We start from the raw sequence: 25,046 nt of genomic DNA on the forward strand, positions 1-25,046 counted from the left end.
GTCATCCACCACAACTGAATGACAGATAGCACAAATCAAAGCCTAAAGCTTAAGCTAGGCCAGTCTTGCTTTACAACAAGCAGTTTTTATGAAGTTGCTTTATAACAATTTTGTCTACTAGACTGAAGAGCTTCCTGTTATTTAAATTCTGTCCTTCGTCTAGAAACCCATGGCTGCGACTAGCTGACCTCTTAACCCTCTCTTAAATAAACAAGCAGATTTGACTCCTTGAATGTCCCTTTTTCTCTCTGACAAGCAAGATTTCCAATGTTTTAACCATTCTCATGTGTTCTCTGGCTCCTCTCCCACTTTTTATCATCCTTCTTGTATTGTACGTACCAGAGCATTTCTATAGTATTCACTACCCTGTAAAATGCAGGGATAACGTACCTCTAACAGTTCCCTGTTTATACATCCCTGAACTGCTTTAGTCCATACAGCCAAGAACATCACATTGGAAGCTTATGTTCTGCTGATTGTCTGCTATGAGACCCAAGTTTTTGCCATTGCACCTCAAGAAAGAACTCCCACTTCATATATGGACTCCCCCTTCAAATGGGATATGCTTGCAAAAGGGATTATTTGAGGAGATTTCTGCAATAGATAGAGATGACGACGATTCCCAGAAATTTCCTTTATTTTTACATAAAAAGGATCTGTTGTACTTCATTCATTAGACAGGAAATTAAAATGTGTAGATTTCAGGTTTGGATGTACCAAAAATACCTTCACTTTTTAATGAATAACATTTTTAGTGGTTTGCAGTGTGAATGGTGTTGCATTGGGGCAACACCCCTTTACAGCAATCGTTTGAGGTAAAAATAGCAGCAAAGATACAGAGCCTGGGAGGGGGGGAACACTTCTTCCCATTGACGCTTTTTCCCAATGCATTGATCTGTCGGTGCCTTATGTTAACCATCTATAATGAAGGAATAAAAATACGTCACTTTCAGGACCATTGTAGGGCATGGAATTTTTATTAACAAGGGCACAAACAAAATATTATGTGTCTGTAGCTTTAGTCTCCTGTGCTTTCCAAAATTATTTTCTACCTTTTAACTTCAACAACAAATCTTCTAACAAATTGAGACTATCTGGTAAAACAATAACAACAAATAGCTGCAGTCACAGGCTGAATCTTTATCTGCCAAGTCGCACCCTAGAGAGAATTTTCATGTCTAAATTGCATAAGCCATAGAAAAATAAGCATTTATAACAGAATTACTGACAGACTTTTAACTATAGCACTGGGAATAGTGTTATTTAACAAACCAGTGGTTATGTTTTTATTTTATTCTTTTCCAGAGTTAGCTCACGTCATCATTTTAAAGAAAAGTCATAATAGATCTCGGTCATCTAGAGTAATAGGTTAGGGAGGATAAACAAGATAAATTAAAGCATAAGTAATACAAAACATAAGCTACTCTATATTTAGGATATTTACCTTTGGAAAGAAATAACTAAAGCACAGAATGAGGTCAATACAGAAACTTAAAAATATAAAATTCAAAAAGCATGATTGAGTTAAACTGTAATCAGATATTATGTGCGCATGTAGTGGTTTAAAATCTTCAGAAAACAGTTCCATTTTGTTCACAGTACAGAAGTATGGGCAGAAATATGTATATTTCATATTTGGTATTGGCAGAAATGAGTAAAACTTTTTACAAAGTAATTGAACTATCAGAAGTTTTAAAAAAAACAAAGTCAGAATAAGTAGAATGAAATCAGAATATTGAAATATACCCAAAATAGCAACATTTTTCTGTGTCTAACTATAGATTGTACCTTGCTTCCAATATACTGAAGAATTAAATGGATAGTCAAAAGTAGTGCTTGAGCTACTACCTACAGTGAGACTGACTATTTCTTTTCAGATTTTTCCCCCCTATCAATTTAACAATGCAAATTTAACAATGGATTTTGTCCAATGATTGCTAATTTCAGCAGTGACATTATTGATAGAATAGCCTGATTAGAAAATAATTGTACTTCTTTTTAGCTACTGTTACCTCACTCACACTTTTCATTTCCTATAAGGTACAGTGGCAAAACTGCATCTTTCAACTCTCCCTCTTTTATCTGATGTAGTGGATGACAGGTAATCTAGCTGAAAGTTCCTACAATTGCACCACTAGAAAAACACTGGCTGATGAAATCTGAGCAGTTATCACACTAACCATCACCTGTCAAGCCTCCTGCTTCAATTTAAGGGTGCATCAATTTTCTGAAGAGGAAATCAAGGGCAAAGAATAAAAGCGCTACAGATAAACACTGACAAAGGCCCTTTCTGCTTTTTTTTATTTATGATGGGATGTACTATCATAGGTTGCTCTGTGAGGTTTTTATCAACTGTCCTGATACATCCCAGATAGCTTGGATTTCTTTGGCCATTGATGAAGTGCTATACTTGCACTTACTGAAAGGGCAGAAGATTTCTAACTGAAAATTACTTTCACTAAATACCACAAAGATATTGAAGTCAGAAAGAGCAAGGAGATGGAACAAATGACAGCTGCCTATAACAATGAACCTCTCTGTTCTGTGAGCTCCAGACAAGGCTGATTAGAGTAAGAACATGAAATAATGTTTTCTTAAAGCCAGAGAGCATATTGTGTAAAGTGTCAGGTACAAAGAGTTCATATGTTCTTTGTAGTGAAATGTGAACACATTTGCTGCTGACTGTATTTGTTGTGTACTCTCTCAGTTCTCCTAGGTAAACAACTGTACAAGGGGGGGAAATTATGAATTACTCAAGAGAGAGGAAAGGGAGGAAAAGACTCCTCAATAACAAAATGAGACAAATTCAGTTTGAGAGCAAGTATATTCAGCATCACTAACTTTAATGGAATGATATTCACCAACATCAGGTCAAAAGTTGGCCTTATTCATAGGTATAAATTATGTTTAGTTTTTCAAATGTTATTCCTTTTCTTTGTAAAATGAACAGAGGGGAGATTCTCACTTAAAATGTGCCCATTTAGTAGCTATCCTGCAGAGGAAAAGATGAAACAAGCAATATAAAGAAACGTAATAGCAAAAAAAAAGAACTTAGGATAGATTCATACCTGGCTATGAATGGCTTGTGAGACTCTAATCTTGTGCTAGTACTTCTTGTTTTCTTGCCAATTAGCAGGAAAGGAACAATATCTCCCAATGAAGCCCATGGGAGACTTCCTGATGACTTCTACAGGCTTTCAGTTGAACACGAAATATTGAGACAAGGGAGTCTGTGGACAAGTGCAGCCTCTGTTCTAGCTGAGTATAGCTATAGCATTAGCAGAGGACTGTGGGTGGATTAAAAGCATATGAGTTCATGCAGTATTGCTTTATTCAGAATGATCATTTCTTCTATCTTTTGTTTTTTCTTTATTATTCATTTCTTGATATTTTAGCCCATAGTGCAGACAGCAAATCTAGATAAATGCAACATGTACAGCCAGCAAATGCCAGCTGCTTTCTCTATACATGATATGCTGAGTTTTGGATTCAACAAGAGATAATGGAGACAGATCAGTTCAACAAAGTTCACAGTCCTCACTGGAAAATATTCTTATATTCAAGTCAGGTCCCACAGAGAAGGGTCTTGCTGCTAACAGCCTTGTCAGGTGACAAAACATAAATTCTTCCAGTGTTGCAACTGTCAGGAGTACTTTAAACACGGCAACCTTCAACAGAAAAAGTAACTGTCATCCTGAAAGTCTGCAAATGCCCACTAACAATAAAACAACTCATTAGCAAAAAGCTATTCCTTTATTGGTCTGAATCCATCAAGCAATTTGCACAAATCATTTTCAACAACTGCATCATTTGCAAACTGTTTTAGATGATAACTTTCTAAAATAATCACACACAATTAGGTTTGCTCCTTGACTAGATGATTTTTAAACAGGAGAATAATGGTAATACCATAAAAAGATATTGCTGAATTTCTCCAGGGTTTCTTTGAACTTCAGCTTTCAAAGTTACATGGTTTCTCAGGAAACCTAGCTTTCAGATTTAGGAAGTCATTTTTAGTTCTCGTATTTGTGGAGAAAATGTGAAGACATTACTGGAGTATGAACTAAGAAACTAGAATCTAAACTAGAAAGTAAATTCAAAGTACTCAAATTTTGTACTATTGTTTCAATTCTACCATTTTTTTTAAACCAGCTGTTGTTTTGCAGGATGGACTTAGGATTTTTGAGTGTCTAAAGCTGGCAATCAACAAAACCATAAACAAGAACCACCAGTGTCTGGTACAGGTTCCAAGTGAAGATGTGATCAGACTGAAATATATGACATCTTCTGGATTCATCAGTCTTTTCTCTAAAACTTGGAGATTATTTGAATAATCCCTGGGGGAAGAGGAGGGGAGAATATATGAAAGGAGAACTATGACATCAGGTCCTATTTCAAAATCCTATTCTTTACCTATTCAGCCAGCTCCATTTAGCAAACATTGTCTCTTTTATTTTTTTTAAAGATGAAACACAACTATTTTGATAATTCAGTTCATATGGCATTGAAACTACATTATTTACATGAAAAGCATTCCATGGTTTTGAGAGGTTTTCCTTTTGCATCACATACATGACATATTTGTCACTTCCTTTCTAGGCAATGCAACTAAGATTCCTTTTTCATTCTGAGTAATCAGAATAGTGGATTCCAATCCAGCCTTAAGAACATCCGGCTAGCCCAGGTAGCTCTGTTCTGTACTTAAGTCTGCACTATAGAGAGTTTTCTCAAAGAAAAAAAATAAGAAAAACTGAATGAAGTTTGCTTCCCTATGGTTGAAGGCCCAGAGTCAGATTGCCTCTGTCTTGATAGAAGGACAGAAATTATAAGAGTTAGGAGTAGGCTGCAAGAAGGTCCCTAGAAATTGCCATGTGGTAGATTAGAGAAAAGAGAGGATAATCTGGGTGGGGGTAGTGGCTACTGCTACAAGAGGCTACTCTCTGCCAACAGGGCCTGCATGCCCCTTGCTTCAGCAGTTACAGCAAATCTAGCTTTTCAGAACTTTAACACAGGAAAAACAGGCAAGGAGGGCACAGACATTTTGCTATTCCTAGCAGTTTGTTGTCCAGCTATCTACTTTGTCTATCCCTAGAGGCAGAAGCGACTATAGACATCCATATAGCCGCACTCTAAGCCATATAACAGTTCAAATAAAGAGGTGAAAAGTAATACCCACTCCCCAAAGTTTTTTGAATAAAAGTACCTTTTTAGTATGGTAGGAGGTGTCATATTACAGTTTTAGGGCTATTTTAGACAATGTCTGGACATTTATTGAAATGATAACAAGCCTCTAAAATTTCAAGAATTCTTATTTGCCCAGAAGCATAGGCACACATTCTGAAAAGCATGAGAACATATGCGCTTAAATTCATCACTAATCGAAAACTGTTAGCAAACATGTGCTTAACATAAGTGATTTTCTGACAACTCATGCTTTTCCAAATCAGGGCTGCAAACAGGAAGCTCATCATTTATAGTTCCTATGCTACCCTATCTATAGATAGAGACTGAAACTTTCCACCACAAAGTTCACAAAAGCTCTGAATGTTGAAGGTTTTGTGGGGTCTGACTTGTTGTAAGATAGTTATCAATTACCCAATTGGAAGTACATTTTGATCCTAAACTCATAATTATCAAAGTTTATAAATTCAGGGCCCTGTTTTGAATCTATCTGTATCAGTAAGGTGTTTGTCCCTGCAGGATGTTAAGCATATGCAGAAGGGATCTAGAATATCAAAATAATAGTTTAAGAAACATTTTGGAGGAAATGACCTTTCAGTAGTAATGAAATCCAGCAAAATCTGAATATAATACAATCGAACAATCTCGGATTTATCAAACAGAGTATGGAGCTTGATTTTACAGTATTTAACCAGAGATTTCAGTCAAAACCTTGCCAAAACAAATACTGCCATTAAGACTGGTTTATTATGAGCTAGTGTACATTGTTATTAAATAATTTGCAGGTGAGAAAAATGAGGATTTAAAAAAATAGATTATCACAGCTGACCATACCCACACATCTTTGGCTATCTTATTTGTCTTCTATCCATAGATTCAGTGTGCCTGGCAAATGTGCCTGCTGTATTTTCTGCTAGCTATGCGGGTTATGACTACCACAGATTTCCCTAAGCCATGACTCTTTCCTTTTCTAGCTACGTGTGAAGGAAGGGTACAGATGTAAAAAGGAAAAGAGAGGGAAAAAAAAAAAGAAATGAGAGGTCCTAAAGCAATCCCCACCCTTTGACAATTCAACCAAATCATACGACGAGCTGCTCCCATTAAAATGAGGTTACTTGATTCAAAAAAATTTTTGAAGGTTACTCTGGGGAAAAGCTTGGGTTTTTTCCTTCCCAACCTGGTGGCAAAACTCCTCCTGACTTCACAGGACTAGAATTTGCCCCTGTACCTGCAATACTGTACAAACAATATCTGAATGTGCTATATGATGTTGCTATACTGCAGTGGAGAGAGTACAAATTCCCAAAATCCTGTAGAAGTACTTTACAAGAGAACGTGCAGAGGAGAGAAACTTCAGCCAGATCCATGTGCCTTGTACGCACTGAGAACACTAGAATTGTGTCTTAGGCCTGCTAGTTACATTTGCAGAGGGGCAGAAACTAGGATTTTCAAACTGGGGAAGTGAGAGTCAGAGTCAATATTCACATACTAACCACTGCAGACTCTGGCACTTGGGTGCCGGAGTGTGCTGCAGAATGGTGTGCAACGTGTGTGCAGATAGATTTTGTAGGTTAGTTCTTAATCTTCTCAGTTTGTTTTAAACAAGTATCAAGGATTATTTTTTGAATAGTGCTACGCTATTTCTGGATTGCTGAAGCATGCTGAGGAAAATCACCCACAAAGCAAAAGAAACATGGCAAAATGTGCCTGCAGTGTGTTGCCTTAATACATTTAAATGATTTAATGACAAGTAGGGGATTACAGAAAAACACAATGCACACTGAAGGTAGCAAAGAACACCTGCTGCCTGTACTGTGAAATTCAAAATGGATTCCAGGAAGAGAACACAATGCCAAGCTGCTTTAACTATTGCTCCTACTTCCTATACTGTTATTACTGCTCAACGGTCTTGAAGTGTGAATGACAGTGGTCTGAGCCCTTTCAAACAACAGCAAGAGGGTCAATATTTGTAATGAGGAAATATAAGTGGTGCTGCAGTGGATCGCTGAACCTTACAGTTTCTTCTTCGATAATGTGACAGTGCTCAAGCAAATTATGGTGTAGGAACACCGCGACAACACCACCATGCAACACAACAGAGTGACTAACAAAAGCACTTAAATGTGTGCAAATCCAACGTGATATCCAAGCTAAGTTTGCTCCTACCTTCACACTGCAGAATCACTGTAACTTCTTACCAACACAAGGGAAAGTCATAGACCAAAGGAGAAAGGCTTTGCTCACAAAGCCATTCTTCTGTCCTCAGTGCCTAGCTCCCGGTCACAGAGTACATAAAATCTCTTGTATGAAAAGACTATTGAATGAACTCTTCCACAGAAATAAAATGTTTCATATCTACAAAAAACTGCTTTGATTACTACTTTAGCTCAACTCATTCGAGGACTTTAGAGCTTACTGCAGGAGAGCAAGCCAACATGAATAACCTTCAAGATGTTAAAATACTGTCAACAGATCTGCAATTACAGTAGTCTAAGACCACAGCGTCTTTGTGTTTGTGCATAAAGCTTCCCTCAAAGACAAAAAATGAACAGCTGTATGCTACAAGTATTTGATCCTTGAAGTCTTGAACAGTAGTTTAAGTTCAAACTACTCCTGTAGCCTTATCCCCCTCTCCCATTTCATATACAACAATATTAAGGGTAATGCCTAGCAACAATATTCAAATATTCATCAGCTTCACATTTTTACTTTAATTTGTGACCCTAATGAAAGAGAGCAAACCTTAGCATGTCAAAGCTACAAAAGAAATTAGACAAACAAGAACAAAGCAACTACCGTATCAGTAAATTAGTAAGAAATGATCCAGCACATCTGAAGTAGGCTGATCACCAGAGAATGAGAGAGTTCATCACCCTGGCATGAAACAGGTAAGAAGAATGAATTAAAAAGAGTTGGATGATTTTCTTACATTGCAATTTACCTATGAGAATAATGGAGAAACACCAGGTAGCATAGGCAGGACACTTTCAAACCTATGCATACAGAAGAAATAAAAATGATGGATCAGTTAGAAAAGTTAAAAATCCAGTAACCAACTCTGATGGATGTCATTTGGCCAAGAATTTTGAAAGGACTGAACTAATCTTTAAAGACTCTAGTCCTGCAACTGAGATGAAGGAATGCTTTACCCTCAAGATCTTCCAACAAACCAAGAAGCAGGCAGTTTGCTGGGTAAATCTTTCTTCTGATTTGTTCTGTCAAGCTATGCTCTAAGGAATGGTTTTGACTATTCATGTTGCTTACTATTCTGATTTTTTAAATGGTACTGGTTGGATGAACACAAAAGATAGTTGAGTCATGGCACCATCTCCATTTCCCCAGCTTAGGAGGTTTGCCATTGTTCCCTTTGCACTCCCACTCTACAAGAGGCCAAAACTTAATGTAGAATTAAAAGTTCATTTGATGGCATTTTAACAACTGCAAGCCTGTTTTTATATGAAGGTGTATGAAAACTTAAGAGTAATATTTATGCAGCATTTAAACAGGCATTAATACTGTGAGAATGCTATAGTTCTAACAGCCACTAAGATATATTGATTGCTGGTATGAAAATAGTTATAGTAACTGCTAAGGGGCATACACGGGAAGAACAACACATCAGTATACAATACTTGCAGCCTCTGAGTCGTTTTGAAAAAGACAGTGTTTTAGAAGCCATTTATCCTCCTATTAATGCAACTAGGACAAGAATTATTTGTATATATATTCTCTGTGGAAAACTAACAAGTTAGATTTCTAGCCCCTAAGAGCACAGTCTTCCAGTCTTGATTCTCCTCCTCACGTATCATCAACAGTTCTTATGTATGCTCCTGTGCCACTGGGCTGAACACAACACAAAAAGTCTCCCACAGTATGTATTTTGTTTTTAAGAGATACTAAATCAATTGCTTCTGAACATTCTGCACTCCCACTGAAATCAATGACAGTTGAAAGCAGTTAGTGATTCCAAGGACTATGCTCTTAGCAACTTGTTAAATATCCCTGTTATTTTTCACTTGGACAGCATTATTTTTTAGTTTCAAAGAAGTTGGTATTCACTTAAAGGTCTCTCTGTCTCTCTCTTCAGACTAAACCTTTCAAGATAAGAATTTTCCTTATTAGCATTTTTAAAAATTTTTTAGAGCTAGTATAGTTAAAATATCCCCTTCTTGCTGAAAAGCATTAGCCTTTCATAAGCCAGGCCTATTAGTCCACAATAACTGATATTTTATAACATACAGTCAACTGTTTATTTTACAAACAGTTTGTCTTTAAAATAGGTGTCCATTTGGCTTCCCTATTTATTTACTCCCAAATGTTTTATTTCTGTTTTCCTAGTAAATCAGCAAGAGTGTCACTTTGGTATTCACCCATTTTAGGCATGAACTGATTTTTGCTGAAATTTAAGTTTGCTGTGAACTCTACTAGGTCTTACAGGAAGGAATAAGCATATGATTATGCCGAATTTAATCAAATTACCCTGGGCTGATCCTGCAAGAAGTCTACACGATTTTTAATTAGATTTTACAATAGCTAAACTGTTGCTGAAGGATAAAAATATCTGAGAAAGTTTGGCTCTGAGTTAATGCTCGGGTAAACCACAGGGCCTGATCTAATTTAATAGAAATTAGATTTAATGGATGACTGGTTCTCAGTCACGAAGACCACAGTATCAGGCTCACCAGACTCACCTCTGTGCCTCAAAGGGATATGTCTTTGCTGCAATCTGCTTATTAGATCTCCTGTCAATAAAATCTGTGAACCAACAGAGAACCTTTATGCAGGGGCCACCTTGAAGTGGTACAGGACTGCCATGCTACTGAGGTAGCCCCAAGAAGAATTTTTGTCTCAGAGGAGCAGAATACTTCTTCCTTTGTATTGCAAGGGAATGTGCAGGGCATGCTTGTCATAGATCCTGGGAATGCCAATGTTCTCACTTTTTTACAACAGGCTGAGCTCAAAGCAATATTCACTGAAAGCCCTCAGGACCTGAGCTGTAGCTTGTCTCAGCACAGGGGGGCATGTCCCAGCAAGTATCTATATGGTCAGAATTAGGGACTGCAACAGACTTTATGCCTCACTTTTCAATGCACACACTCTTACCTAGAATATCCAAGTTTTCCTTTAATATTACTGCAACAGTCCTGGGCAGGTGAAGGGGAAAATTAGCTCTTTGTCCTCCTGGTAGGAGCAAGCACAGCTTTTAAGAAAGCTCTGGAGCACCTTGAAGATTAGCATCTTATTACTGTTAATTTGCCACTCAGACTCCATCATTGAGAAAGGCCCTTTAAAACTGTGCTGCAGCTGTGGAACGAGTGTGTGCAGAAAATTCCACCACAATTTCCCCGCTCCTATTTAGTGATTTATTAAAGATTACTATAATTACATTAATTTCTTCTAAAACCATTTTCAGTGCTCATCTACAGCTCCAGGAGAATTACTGAATGCATGATTTAATTATTTTAATATTCACCTAATCCTTACATGAAAATAAATACAGCAAGCAAGTTTGCTAATAAACTTGCTCTTCAGAGACAGTGTTACCAAACGGTATTTTCGTCTGAGAGGTAGTTCTTGTTATTCCATGTGCTCATATATATCATTGCCAAACCAAACTGTCCCTTACTGGCAGCTAGGCTCAGAATCTTAGCCAATCTCCTAGACAGTCCCAATCTAAAATGAGAATTCAGGCCCATTGCTGCTATATTGGGGAGTGGCAAAGAATTAAAGCCTGGAAGTTCAAGTGACGGATGTGTGGCCTACTCTTCTCATCCCACTAAATTTGTATCATTAGAATCTCCAAGTTCACAGCATTTCTTTGTGGCTCATTAGTCTTCATTGCTGCCATGACATACATCAGTAGGCAGGGGTTGGATAGGAAGCAAGGGGCTGGGCAAAAGCTGAAGAAATAATTCAGCAAGAGCTCTTTCAGCTGGATGCACGTCTTGATTCTTCAGTGCATCTTTGTGAAAGTAAGGACAAAGTGAGGAGCTCAGCAGATTGGAGGACAGCAAGGTCACATGCCTTAACAAATCATACACTGTCAGGCAAAATATATATGGCAACTATAAGGTTCTGACAGAAAGACTGGGGTGCCAGAGAGGCATAAAACGTTGTTAGATTGCTCCAAGCTATGAACACTTTTCTTTTTTTTTCTTTTCTTTTTTTTTTTTTATAGCCCAGAAGAGGAGTTAGTCAGATGCTGGATGGGTAGAACTGGATGTTGGCATCTGTTGCCACTCAATTTAAGCCCAGGCATGCTGGAGCATGAGCTATTTGTTGTCTGCTAGGTAAACTCCTAACCATTCCTGCAGCTCCATCTCCACAGCATCTCAGAATTACCCTACTGATGGCAGCTCCACTGGGAAAAGGTGCACAGACTGTCCAGTTAGAAAGGCTGAGGACTACTAACCTAAGTATTAAGACAATAGCTGGAGTCCCACTCCAGGCTAAGTTGATTATGTAGTTGTGTGTGCACACCCATATATGTCCATTATTTCTTTGGCATAGTTCTATCAAGAAAGCGTATAAAGCCCTATTTTCCTTAACAAGGTAGGGACAAAACATCATAAGTCTGTTCCCTTTCTCAGAGTTCTTGTCTATGTTTCCCCACATGGCAATACCACAAATGTTCCTTCACTTTTTCTTGGCTATTTCAATTCTATGCACAAAGTTTTACCAATAAAATTCATAGCCCCTGCATGTTCAATTGGTCCCATGGAAAACCTTCTCACTGTTCCAGAGAACAAAGTAAAATGCAAAAGGACTGTTTCACCAAACATAATTTCATCTGGTGTACATTCCTTGTTAAATAAAGGGAAGCAATAGTAAAGTTGCCTAAGAGCCTACTCCTGTATTGCAGCTCATGCAGTTCTATGGCTTCACACCTTCTACATCAACTTCTCCTGTTTCAAATAGCTCAGTTCATAAAATAGTTTGACTGGCATTCCTACTCAGTTCAAATACTAGCCCACCTATCACCTTCAGCAAGGTTAACAATTGCTCACAGGTCAAACAGCCTCCAAGTATTACAAAAATATCATTGCTGGTTGCATTAATAATCAGTCTACCCTTGTGTAGGAGAGATGAGTTCCTTTTTAAAATAACTTTGATATGACTTGTTTGATTGAAGGGAGTTTATAGAGGAAGACATAGGTATGTTTTCAGAGAGAAGGGAACAAATCGTATGTGACAGACGTCAGTCATGTCACTTAATGCGCTACTGGAAACACACTTGAATGCTACAAGATAATAGTCTTACACAGACATCTAGAAGAATACTAAGCAGAGCATGTGTAATGGGTTCACAGACAATCATTCAAATAGCTCCAAATAGCAGGCAGAATTGTAAAGTAAACTTTCAGGATAACACAGCTCATCATCTGAAGAGTTTGAACATACATTTTTTAGTTACTTATCTCATTTACTTCCTCCTTGCTTGTATAGCATTTTGTCTTTGGGAAAAACTTGGGGAAATGCTGGCAAGCTTGGAGCAATCTAACAACCTTTAGTCGTGCATCCTCAGATGGTAGTGCAGAGAAGTAGAAAACAAACATAAGATAGGACCTATGGCTAAGAAAACAATTATTTTCTTTGCATCTTACCATCCTCTCACTTTTTCTTTGTGAAACTTCTACTGCCAGAACCTCATGCCTTACTCCTCATTTCTCCACTGTGCCAGATATCGTCCACCAAAACCAGGTTTTCCTCCTCTTAAACCAATCTTCCTTCATGAAAAAACACCTTCCTGTCTCTCTTCACCTACCATTATAGTCACCCCACAGCACACAAAGAGTTGAGCAGTGAAGCAAAGGGTCATTAGCACTTTCTGAGCTGGTAAAGGAAAGACTCAGTGTTACAAATATTTGTCCTCTACAAATAATATGGCACTAGTGAATGCAGAGAGGGAGAAAACACTGCAGTTGCTATGCTAGAGGCAACCAATTTCTGGAAAAGGAGAAAGTAAACCAGACAACATCTCACATCACTTTCTGTAAACTGAAACATTTGCAGGTTGTCAACCCCTAGATCTATTTTAACCACTTGAGACTTTGAATGGATATTTGATTCTTTTTTTGACAGACATCTAATTAAACTAGTTCCTAAATGTATTTGGTCAATTAGGGAGAGATTTAACACAGATTCTAAGAACTGTTTATCTGATGTTTTTATTCCCTAGTGATTGTACAGATCTATTCTGGCTTCTCAAAGAAAGCAGTAGCAAGAAAGGCAATATCAGTTTATCAGCAGAGATATCAGCAGTGCTCAGATAAAGTCTTGTGTGAAACAGTCTATACACACACTCTCCCTTGTAATGACTTTTGCAAGGTGAATTGATGCAAAAGCATTATTCTTAAGTGTGTCAGTAACACACTAACCACACAGGAAAACTGCTTCTTTTACTTTGGATGTGTATGAAGGGAAAAAAATAAGATTGTCAAATTACTGGCAACATTACTGTCAGGTTCACTGAATAGCTTCAGGTTGTCCAAATATAAAATGAAAGAAGTACTTCTGCTTCCATTAGAACTTTCTTAACTAAAGACAAAAGCATTAAGGCAGACCATGGATAGCTATTCATTAAGTGCTCAACAAAATAACATTCAAAATGAGTGTCCATACAGACTTCTTACTGGACACACAAACAGAAGCATTGCTTGCTATTGATACTGCCCATGCTTCCCACTAGAAGATTGAAAGATAATGAACACTTAAAAGTTAGGAGGTGTTGGAATTCAGACTGCACAGGGTAACTGCATTATGATCCAGGCTTAAATAAAGAATGTAGGAACTAGAAGAGACCTGCTGGATCACCAACTTTCAGTCATAGTAAATCATCTTTCAGCACTCGTTTCCATAAACATCTTGGAGGTGTTTAAGTACAATTAAATCATAGTTACATCCTCTTTTCTCATCAGACAGTATGAATGTAACTCACAGGGTGAACCTACTCCAGGGGCTGTGTAGTGAATGAGACTGCTGTCAGTTAGAACCTGCTCACTTGTTGAAGAAACTGGAAAATTCACACTGGAGAGCAGAGAGAGTGTAGGAAGGACAAGAACAGAGTCTTGGTTAAGAAAAAAGTTTACTCTTAAAGAATGGTATTTTCTCTCTGTCTGCACTTGTGATGTTCAAGTCTCAAAAATCGGACTGCTTGCTGTTCATCCTATGCACTACAGGAGGCAGGGATATTGTGAAAAAACACATGACAGTTTTAACACAGTGCTCCCAGCTGACTTTAAACTCACTGGAAAGAGCCTACCTATGGAGGCTTTCTCATGTGGATGAGCCCTTTTTGAGCCCCAGAAGTCACAGATAGACAAAAATCTAGATTAATGCTTAATCTTCAAAAATACTAGCATTTCTTGCAACATGTGACAGAGCCTGAATGAAGAAATATATTTCGCCAGTCATTTTAGCAGAATGAAGATGAGTTCTGAAATTATAGGCAGACCTCTGAACAACAGGCTCCCACCACCTCTGCCACCTACGGGAAGAATGCTCAGGGCCCGCAAAATCAGAAAGCAGGCATTTAAAGGGTGATTAATATACCCAATTCATCCTAGTAAATTCCATACTTTCATGGTGGGGCTAAGGCTCCTTTATGTTTTGTAGAATGGATTTATAGCTTGTTTAGATCAAGAAAATTTACCATGAGTGAACACATTTGTATGTCCAGACACTACAGATTTAGTATGTGCAGATTTGGGACAGCAAAGGGAAAACAGTTCTGAACAGAACAAGTAGAGTGGGGAAAAGATAATGAAATGAGGCTCATGCTTTTCCAAGATTAGCAATAGTTTATAGACAGGAAAAAAATCTCCCAAACCCTTCCACATGGTTAGTTTTTATCTTTCTGGTTTTTCTTCCCTGCAAATGAAAGTACTAAACAGAAAATAAAATACGGCTCCAGAAGCCAACCTTCAATTGTGCTCCACCTATAAAGGTAAAGAACACAGCCAAGCCATGGATGTGATAAGATTTGCTAGTTTTGGGTTTAGAGTCTAAGAAAACATTTCTTCTATCAGTTAGTTAATTCTAATTATTACTTTGACATTCTTACCATCTCTTACTCCCACCCTGAAAAATCTGTCTACAGAGGTCACGCAAATCCCTGACACTAGCAGGCTTCTTCAGTACTTTTGGCTAGGAAGCAGCTTTCTTGAATATGCTGAGAATAGACAACAAAGCTACTCACACTTAATCTGCTCTCCAGCAGATCAGCCCTTGGGTAGTGTCTGAAGAACCTGAGAATCAGTTTTATTTATTAGCCTTTGTAAAGCACACTTTATTACGCCAGCTACAAAACATACCTCCAGGACCTTAAAGCTCCATGTGTCTCTGAGATTTCCTGCTCTGCACGGGGTGTATTTCACCAAGCTCTAAATTTGTGTAGGACTGCTAGAATTTTACTGCCCAGCAGCCACTAAGTGTTTTATACCCTGTGCAGTTTCACACAGACAAACTCCAGTGACAGTATGAATACTTACCATTTTAAAAATTAAATATTTTGAAAATCTTGGAAAGATTTTCAAGAAAAGTTGAAGATTTCTCTGTTACTTTCAATAAATTAAATTTAATTTGATTCTATAGAATCATACTTCTGTGTCTTATTTCTGATCTACTTTGCCTCGTGTCCACAAAATATAGCAACCACAAAATAAAAAGGAAACATAGCAACCTTGCTGGACCTACGACATTTTCAGAAGACTTACTGTATGTGTTTGCTACATGTTTACTGTCCAGAATGGATGATCTTCATTCTTGGGATGTAAGAGATCTTTATTCCACCCCCTGCCAATTTCGACCACTATCCCAAGCCTACCAAAATTAATGGAAAAAGCCCTGTTGTTTTTAAATAGTCTTTGAGTAGGGATCCCCTTTGTTTATTGGATGGGGTTGTTCTGTTTTTCTTTACCATGTTCCTACGCATCTCTTCTGGATAATATGAGCAATTTTTACTATTTCACTACTCTCAATATTTCCTCAGATTCTAATGCAGTGCATTTGATACAAATGCAGAAATATCTTTTAGCTCTATTTAATGTTTTCCCTCTGCATTTGGACAAACTACTTTGTCAACTCAGAGAATTTGGTACAGTGAGGAGACAATTTGTTACCTCCTTCTGGGGTCCCCAAAGACATCAATTAACTCAAAGCATGAGTTCTGACAGCACAAACAGGAAGAGTTAACCCCCCACAGTTATTCTTTATATTAGTCAATCCACCCTCCTCATTCCCTCCGTCCCTCTTCATTTTCCTTTCTAATGAACAGGGACAGATACCTCTTTCTACTGAGATACTTCCACTACAATGACAATTTGCTAGCTCTCCCCAGGTGATTTACTTTTCAAGCAGTGCCCACTTATTGATCTCTTCTGTGACAAATTTCAACACATGCACAGTCCTGGCAAACACTTCTGGAGATGAATCCTTCCTGCTGTTCAAAGAGGAGGATTATTTTTATATCATATATTTCAATACACAGTTTTTGGTATGGAATCACTTTCACTGAACTGTGCAATAATTCAGCTACTAAAGAGTTATTAAAAAGCACAGTTGAACTTCTTAGGTTTACTACTGCTAAAAAATAGTTATGAATTTTAATCTGCATAGGTATTCTTCCAAAATTTGGCTGTGGAGATATATATTTTTTTCTTTTTTAAAAAAATGTATTGCTATCCGATAGAATATTCACTACCTTAAAAATATTTTGATTCAAAAACTCATTGGCTCTGAAAACCAAATAAGAAGATGTTTTCTTGTTCATAACTAAATGGCAGATAAACATTACTTTATGAGGAACCCACCTGTGACACATTCAGTCCCTTCATTTACGCACTAAAAGTCCCTATCTGTTCCCTGCGACCAAGTTGCAGAAAAGAATACCACAGGAAGCATATTATTAAAGCGATGTTAAGAATCGTAAGCTTTAAGGCCATGCAGTGAAAATACAATTGAGAATAAAACATCACTTGGCCTCAGAAAAACACTACCAGCCACATTTTTTTGTTTCCTTTTATCAAACAGTGGCTAATGATTTTACATGGTCAGACATTGCAAGCCCTGGCATAGACCTCTGTCTCCACAGTGGCCCTGAGTGCTGCTAATCCCCAATTTCTGCTGCAAATACTTAATCTGAAATGCAGCTTTTTTCAAAACATTTCATACACAGTTCTGTTTTTTACATCATGAGAAATCTTCCACAAATTGATCCTGAAATGTTACTGATGGTACCAGCTCCTCCCTTTCCCTGAAAAACCCAGACCCTTGCTAACCAGACACTGCTTCATAGCATCTAACTGCCAGAATGAGAGGTGTGCCTTGAACTGAATTTCAACAGAAACAAAGTGTACAAACTGACTCAATGATTTTTCCACGGCTTTCTGCAATTCTATATCTTGTGTTTCCACGGATTGATCATAAACTATGCTCTTCCTAAAAACAGTCAAAACCGTGCTTTTTCAGACAGAGTTCAGAAAGTGATGCGTTCTATTGCGCTCGCACTTCACGCTTTCAAACACTCCTCCTCATCTTATTCTTCAGTATGCTTTCTTTTTAATGCTTGCCCCTTACTTCAAGCCACAGGCTGACCTTCCCCATCATGCTTAGTCTCACTTAGCTCTGTAATACTTGGGTTCTTTTAGTCTCTACAAGCACAGCTATACTTCATTACTCTCTCTCTCCCTCCCTTTACACATATGCTTTAACACAGTAATTTTAGTCCAATTTAGCAAATCTCACTTCTCAGTATGTACATCTTACTCTTTGAATAGTCCAGCTGAATCAGTGGCTCATCTCATACAGTAAAGATGAGACTAATTTTTCACACAAACTATACCTCCTCTGCAAAGTTATATATCCCCTGTGCAAGTAATACGTTCTCACGCTTAGCCAAGCAAACGCCTTCCTCTACTCAAAAAAAAAAAAAAAAAAAAAAAAAAAAATTGTAAAGGCTATTTTCTTTGTATAGCAACAGGTTCTAATTTAGTCATTAACTAACACAAATCAAGTTTTTCTTTGAAAAAAAGAAGCTAAAAACAGCTGAGATTAAAACTTGTAACATATATTAGGGTTTTTTAGAGATTGAATCCATTTATAAGATTGGCTTTTAATCCTCATTTCAACTGTTAAGAAACTTAACCCATTTTAAGTAGTTTTCCCTGATCTGCAGACCTTGGCTAAAAATCCAAAGAATATAACAATCTGGCAACTACAGCAGGATAAACTATGACAGAAAGCTCACTTTTACCCCCTCACCTTCCTCATTTGTACTATAACTCTTTGTTTGCCATTAATCATTGCCAACATTTTCCATTAGCATATCTGTTACTGTTTTTAGGCTACTATGGGTAGAATATTCAGCTAAAATGTATTTATAAAGCTTGCTACATGTTGGATAATTTGTTGCCAACATCCGCTTTTATTCAGAGCAAAAACTAGCATGGTTTGGTTCAAAGCTTAGTTTTCTCTTTGTTTCTCAACACCTTATCTTAGGAGTGACCTTGAAGCCTTCAAATATAGCATTTTTTAAGTTCCTACAATTAAAACATTTTGCAGTTAAAGTTTAAAGAAAACCTGCAAAAATCTCCTGGCCTGTGTAATAGAGTCCCTCAGATTCTATTGCCATGCAGTGCTATTTAACAAGAAAGGCAATCAGGATGCTTTCAAAAGACCAAAGGTTTCTGCACAGTGTGTCACAATAGGAGCAGAAAGTACAAGTGAAGCTGCACTTTCTCCCAAACTTATTTTACAGTCTGCGCCTCTTGTGTGCGACACATGGCCTTTTGCAACACTCCTTGTCTTTACAGCTTGCAAATGGCAGTGGGCCACAGTTCATTCAGAATTTCACATTTTCCACTGAACTGAGTGGTAAAATTTCTGAGCTGGGGCCAGCATCCATTCAAATGTGCTGACATCACTTTGCAAAAACACACATGCCAGCCTATCCAGGCTACATGTTATTCCTAAGCGACAATAAGTAACAATCGCAATGAGTAATAGTAACTAAAGTAATTAAGGAAAATAGGTGAAAAGCACTCAGAGGGCAAATTACGCACATTGAAATGTGATTGGAGACCAAGAAATTCAGTTTGGAGACAACTGTGTTTAAACTTTATAGTGACCTCTCCAGTCTATATGACTTAGGTGGGAAGCTTCAAGAAAAGAAGTTTTCTTGAGAAAATCTAGTACTCCCTTCTTCCTATCACACCAGTAGCGACACAAGACTCATTCCTCTGGTGCTTTATCTTCAGTACTTCTGACCTCTGCTGCAACTAGACAATGCTGGCAAGAATTCATCAAGTTTTGCTGAACTTCAGAAAAGTATAATATTTGAACTTAGATTCAGGAAGGTTCTGAATTTATCCGAACGTGATTCCCTGCCCTGAAATGTATGCAATACTCTGATGGCACACTACAGCTAAGCTTTGCATTGAAAGGATCAAAATAAATCACAGCTAAGGAGCTGACTGCAACTTACCCTGAAGTGGCCTGGGTAAATGAAGTGAACATTTTACACATTCTCTCTCTCTCATCATTTAAACAAAATGCTTTGAGGTGACAAATGTCCATGTATCAAAACATAACACACTAAAAGTGCACTTCCCAACAGCTGAGATGCATAATGCTAAGGAGAATGTGGAGAAACAGGAGTAACGCTGTAACGCTTTGCCTGGCTTTCCCCCACCATCACCCGCTGGCTCACATCACTGCCTCGCTCCTTCTGGACCTGCAGTTCGGTTTGTTCTTACACGGAAAGCGCAGAAAGGGAGCAGCAGCAGCAGCACTGCGGGAGAGGGGCAACAATATAGGAATGGGGAGAGAGTGGGAGGGTGAAGGCAAAGGCAGGGGCCCAAGGGATGGTGGGAGTGGGAATGAAAATGGAAATGAGGGAGAGAAGAAAGCAAAAGCCAGGAGGTCCACATCAGGCAAGTTGTGAATTACAGGGCTACACATGTTAAGCCATCTGTCACTTTTCCTCAGGCAAGGATACAGTTTTGGAAGTAGGAAGGATAATACTTTGCTGTAGTTTTGTTTCCACAGTAAGCATTTCCTTACTCCAAGAGTGACCAAATTTTAGTTGGGACAAGCCACGTTGTCTTTAAAGACGCATGAGAGGGCCATATGCTTTGATGAAACCCACCCACACTGCCAAAATGAAGATGTCAAATCACATCACAAGACATCCAAACTGCCTGTCACAGTCCAGTCATCATGTTTGTTCTCGCTCCCTAACAGTCACATGATGGTGGATTCTTACATTTTTGTGTTGCTAAAGAAAGAAGCAGTATCATTTGAGTTGTCAGTCTACCTTTTCATCTAAGGGCATGATTTTTGTAGAATCTCAGTTCTTATTATCAGATATCCTATGATTTAGATATTAAATTTCATCCTCCTCAATTTTTTTTCAGACAGTGGAGCCTTCTTACTTTTCTATTATTTGTACTGCCATAGCTCAGAAGAGCTCTAATCAAGGATAAGAATCCCACTGCAATTGATGCTTTCCTTACTCAACTGAAAAATAAATTCCTGCCCCCAAAAGAATACAGTGTAGGTAGGAATGCATCCCCTTTTTGGGAGCGTTCCACTGACCATGCAAAAAGCTCTGTGCTCACTTTTTTTTGATAAAATCACAGAACGATTCACAGATTGAATAGAATCAATAGAATTGCCAGGAGGCCATCTGGTCCAGTCACTGCTTGAAACAGGTCTAACTTCAAAGTTAGATTTCTCAGCACCTTGACCAGATGAGTTTTTAGTATCTCCAAGGATGGAGATTCCACAGCCTTTCTGGGCAACCGGTTCTAGTGCTAAATCAGCCTTACTGTGAAGAATATTTCATCTTATTTTTCATAGGAATTTCCCTTGTTGCGACTTGTATCCACTGTCTCTTTTTCTTTTGCTGTGCACCTACAGGAAGAGTCTTGCTCCATCTTCTCTATAACTGACTATAGTAGCTGAAGACAGCAAATGAATGTCCGTTTAGCTATCTCTTTTGCAAGCTGAAGAAACCCAGCTCTCTCAGCTGTTTCTCATATCTCATCTGCTCAGTCCAAATGCATGCATTTTCCTAATAGGGCAAAACTGTCAAACCTTTATGAAATATTTTCACTATTTGCAGTTATGGGTCCCAGTGGACATCATCACACAGTGGGTAATCCTGCCACAGGGGCTATAGGCAAGGGCCTAAAAAACCCACTCTGTGGTGGGGGCAGGATTTCACTTTTGATACCTATCTCACAGTCCATTTTAAGAGGCAGGAAATATTCTACTCACCCTGTACATGTTTCTTGTCTTTTTCTGGCACAGTTGTTTTCCCAGATCTTTCCACCACTGAAGTTTATCTCGATTTCCCAGAGAGGTCACTGATTTAAAATGCCTGTATTCAGAATTTGGTTGTCCTTTGTGCTCCTGTTATCAGTGCTGTATTTGCAGTGGCTTATTCCTCAGCACTGACTTATGATTTGATCTTGCCCTCAAATATGCAATATTGTACCCAGGCAAGTACCTTGGAAAAAATCAATTACTACACATGCATGCACAAACTCAGTAGCTGTTCTTTTGATGATACACCACATTGCAGATTGCATATACAAGGGCAGATCAAGCTTTTAAGATACAAGAAAATAAAAACACTTAGTGGTATTCAGTGTTTAACAGACATAGACTAATCTCTTCCTCTTTGACAGTCAGGCTTCAGAGGTCGCTGTGTGTGCATACAGATAGGTAGAGAATAGATATTTATTCTACATGGAATTCAAAAACAGAGTGGTAAATTCTCCCATTCTACTGTGTGAAATCCCAGATATCTTGCTGCAGTAGGATAAACTGTTACCCTATACAGCACTACAAGCTATTCTGAGTAATATTCTATTCCAAAAATGGACTGTGCTTCTTTCATTACATGGCATTTATGATCTTGTTTATGAAACATGTGCCTTTCCCAGTCCTCTCTTTCTTTAAAGATAACACAATAGAACAGCTAAATGTTAGACCATTCACTGCACATGTACGTCTATCTCTTTGCACAGAGAATGAAAGCTTCTTTTTACAATTTGAAACATTTCTCTTCCACAATGACTAATTTTGGTCTCTTAATCAAAGAAGAGAGTGCGTTTTACCTTTTAATTTATTCTCACTGCCTGAAATGCACCAGCTGCATAATGGGAAGTTTGTTGACTTCCATCTAAATTCTTATCTTTATTAAATCCCTAGTACTATTATAACAAATAAACAACTTAATAAACACACAAAATGCTCATCTAAATGTAGTCAGGGAGAGTTATTGAACAAGACAATTTACCCTTAATTTTCTGAAAAGCATAAAACTATGCTATCTCACTTAGGTCACCAGGGAAATTAAATTCTCCACTATGAAATCTCGTGCAAAGTCTACCATCATTGAAGGCATACTTGTACCTCCTTTGATTATCTCCTTTCTATAAGCACCTAGAACAACCATTGAATGACTTTTTTATTGATTCTGCTTTGGGGATATAAGGAAGATAGGCAGAGCACTGTTTTTTCTGCTCACTTTCAGTTGTCCTTTACACAGAGAAAAGAACTTAAAATCATTTAAATATTTTAGTTTTTCTCAAAACTTTCCTTTCAGTCTGTCAAGCACAGACGAGCAAGTAGGTCTGCTTGTGTGCCAGTATAGACAGAGTTAGGGATTCAGGATCAGCTATTCTGCAGATCTAACTGCTTCCCTCCCAAACAGCTGAGTCACATAAAGGGCCCATACACACTACTCCAAAGACGTTCAAGTGATCTTGGTGATGTGGAGCACTATTGTTCTGTAGGGAGGGCTGGATTTCCATTTCTGAAACCTCCTGGCCACACAGTGCGTCCTAGAGTTTTCCAGCATCAGCCAAGGTCATTCCCACCTGCACTGCAAAGTTTAGGTCTCTGTTTTAAGGACTTTACATTCTTTAAGCTAATTGTTTTGTTTTTAAAAACAAACCAAACAACCCTGCCATCCTACATCCATCTTCAGAGCCAGGCCATAAGCCAGCAAACAAATTGACAGCAATTCTCTCCAGAAATATTTGTAATTCATACCCTTCATGAAAGACATTTAAAACTACATGCTGCTGAGTCATTGTGTTCAGATATCAGTGCATTTAACTAGACTGCAGAACTTCTGCCCTGCAAATGTTTCCTCTATTTGGTACATTAAAAATAGAAATATCCAGCACTGACTGTCTATTCAAAGATATTTCTGAATTTGCTTTTCATAAGAACATATTTTTATAAATCCTAAAACAATTGATTTTTTTCCAGGAACAGGTACCAGGCAAATGCAACTATTTGTGAACAAACATACCTTAACACCATCCCAGAATTAAGAGACAAGAAGCAGCTACTACCAGAAGTGAAACAACCACAAACCAGAAAGTGTGCTCCTGATTAAAAAATTAGAAGCTGACCTCTATCAGTACATCACTAGATATTTCACCATATTCACCATTTACTAATTCTGCTTTCTGTTTATAATATAATTCAACATAAAGAAAATCGGGGAACTCGGAGAATACATTTAGTTCATGACCAGCAATATTTCATATATGATATAAATAAAATTCTCAGAGCTCACCTGCAAATCAGACGACTTCCAAGCTGAGGGCAAACCTCCCTGGAGACGTTCTTAACTGAAGCTTCTAGTCTAAAGCACACAGATTTGCCTTTTAAAAACAACGACATCAGTATTAATGGCCTTTTAGCTAAACACATTTCTAAGCATTAGCCACATTTAAAACATTCTGATGATCCACCTTGAAATGTTATCAGTCAAATGTCTTTGAAAAGGCTTTTCTGGCGTTCCCATCTTTCTATGGGTCAGTTCTTACTTTTTGATTCACCCTGTCAGTGAGTCAATAGAGTTTAGTGCTAGCATGGCTGCATCTGTGTTGAGCCATGTCTGGGCTGGCAGGGGAGGAAAGGATCAAGCTCTGTTCTTGAAACCACCTAAAGAATATAGTTAGCTGATCATGTTGTTAAACAGAAGCAGAGTTGTAGGACTGCAGCTTTTAAGTGTAGTGAGATTAGTCACAGTTTTGATGTTAAACACTTCAGTAAGATCGTGGTCTTAACCAACTTCAATAATATGTACATAATTAATTCACTTTAAATTGTCCCATGCTATTTTATCAACCTTATGTATTAAAGCAACAGCAGCAAGAAGAGAAGAAAATCTTTATATTTGGCATCTTCCTCACACCAGATATTGAAAAACATTCTGCTTGGCATCAAAAAGTGCAATTTCTCATGTATTTGAAGCCCAGTTCTCTGAATACTATCCTTTTTCCATCTGTGGCACATGCATATTGATGCAACAGGTACACATAGGTTATTTACACAGACTGTCAGGGCAGATTTTTAATCTATAATAAAGTAAAGTTTACATTGACTGAAAATTAATGAAACTTTGTGTCAAGATAAATTTTACACATTAAATCTGTTCCAGCTTAAGATCAATGCAGATAGTGCCAAATAAAACAAAAACTACAAGGGAAGATTCACAAACATTAATTGTGGCCAAAATACGCCCCAGCACTGTTGAGAGGTTTACTTCAGTAATGTCTGTGGTCATTGACTAGATCAATGAAACTCATTCTTTCAACAGCATCCAATTATCAGTTTACTGTAGAGTGAGCTTTCTAATAAATCAGTGTACTTTACATAAAAGTAGAAAAAATAAGAAGAAACTTAATAGCAGAGTATAAAAACATTTTGGTTCAAGGAAGTAGAAATTTCTATCACACCCAAGAAAAACAGCATGAATGATGACTTTCTTTATTTAAGTCCATAGTTTGTAACATTTTGAGGCAGTAACTTTCTGTTAGCTAGTTTATGGTTAGCAG

The 25,046-nt window shown here is 37.9% G+C and overlaps 1 long non-coding RNA gene across 1 annotated transcript; it reads right to left on the reverse strand.

Moving 5' to 3' along the window:
- Nucleotides 1-958: 958 nt before the first annotated feature.
- On the reverse strand, nt 959-23,841 carry LOC135327475 (uncharacterized). The gene is made up of 2 exons (XR_010387641.1): nt 23,780-23,841; nt 959-3,668 (listed from the first exon to the last, which is right to left on the reverse strand). It is a non-coding gene; the product is annotated as an uncharacterized LOC135327475 (long non-coding RNA).
- Between the last annotated feature and the right edge of the window lie 1,205 nt (nt 23,842-25,046).

Source organism: Dromaius novaehollandiae, chromosome 2, assembly GCF_036370855.1.
Source record: "Dromaius novaehollandiae isolate bDroNov1 chromosome 2, bDroNov1.hap1, whole genome shotgun sequence".
Classification (NCBI taxonomy): Eukaryota; Metazoa; Chordata; class Aves; order Casuariiformes; family Dromaiidae; genus Dromaius; species Dromaius novaehollandiae.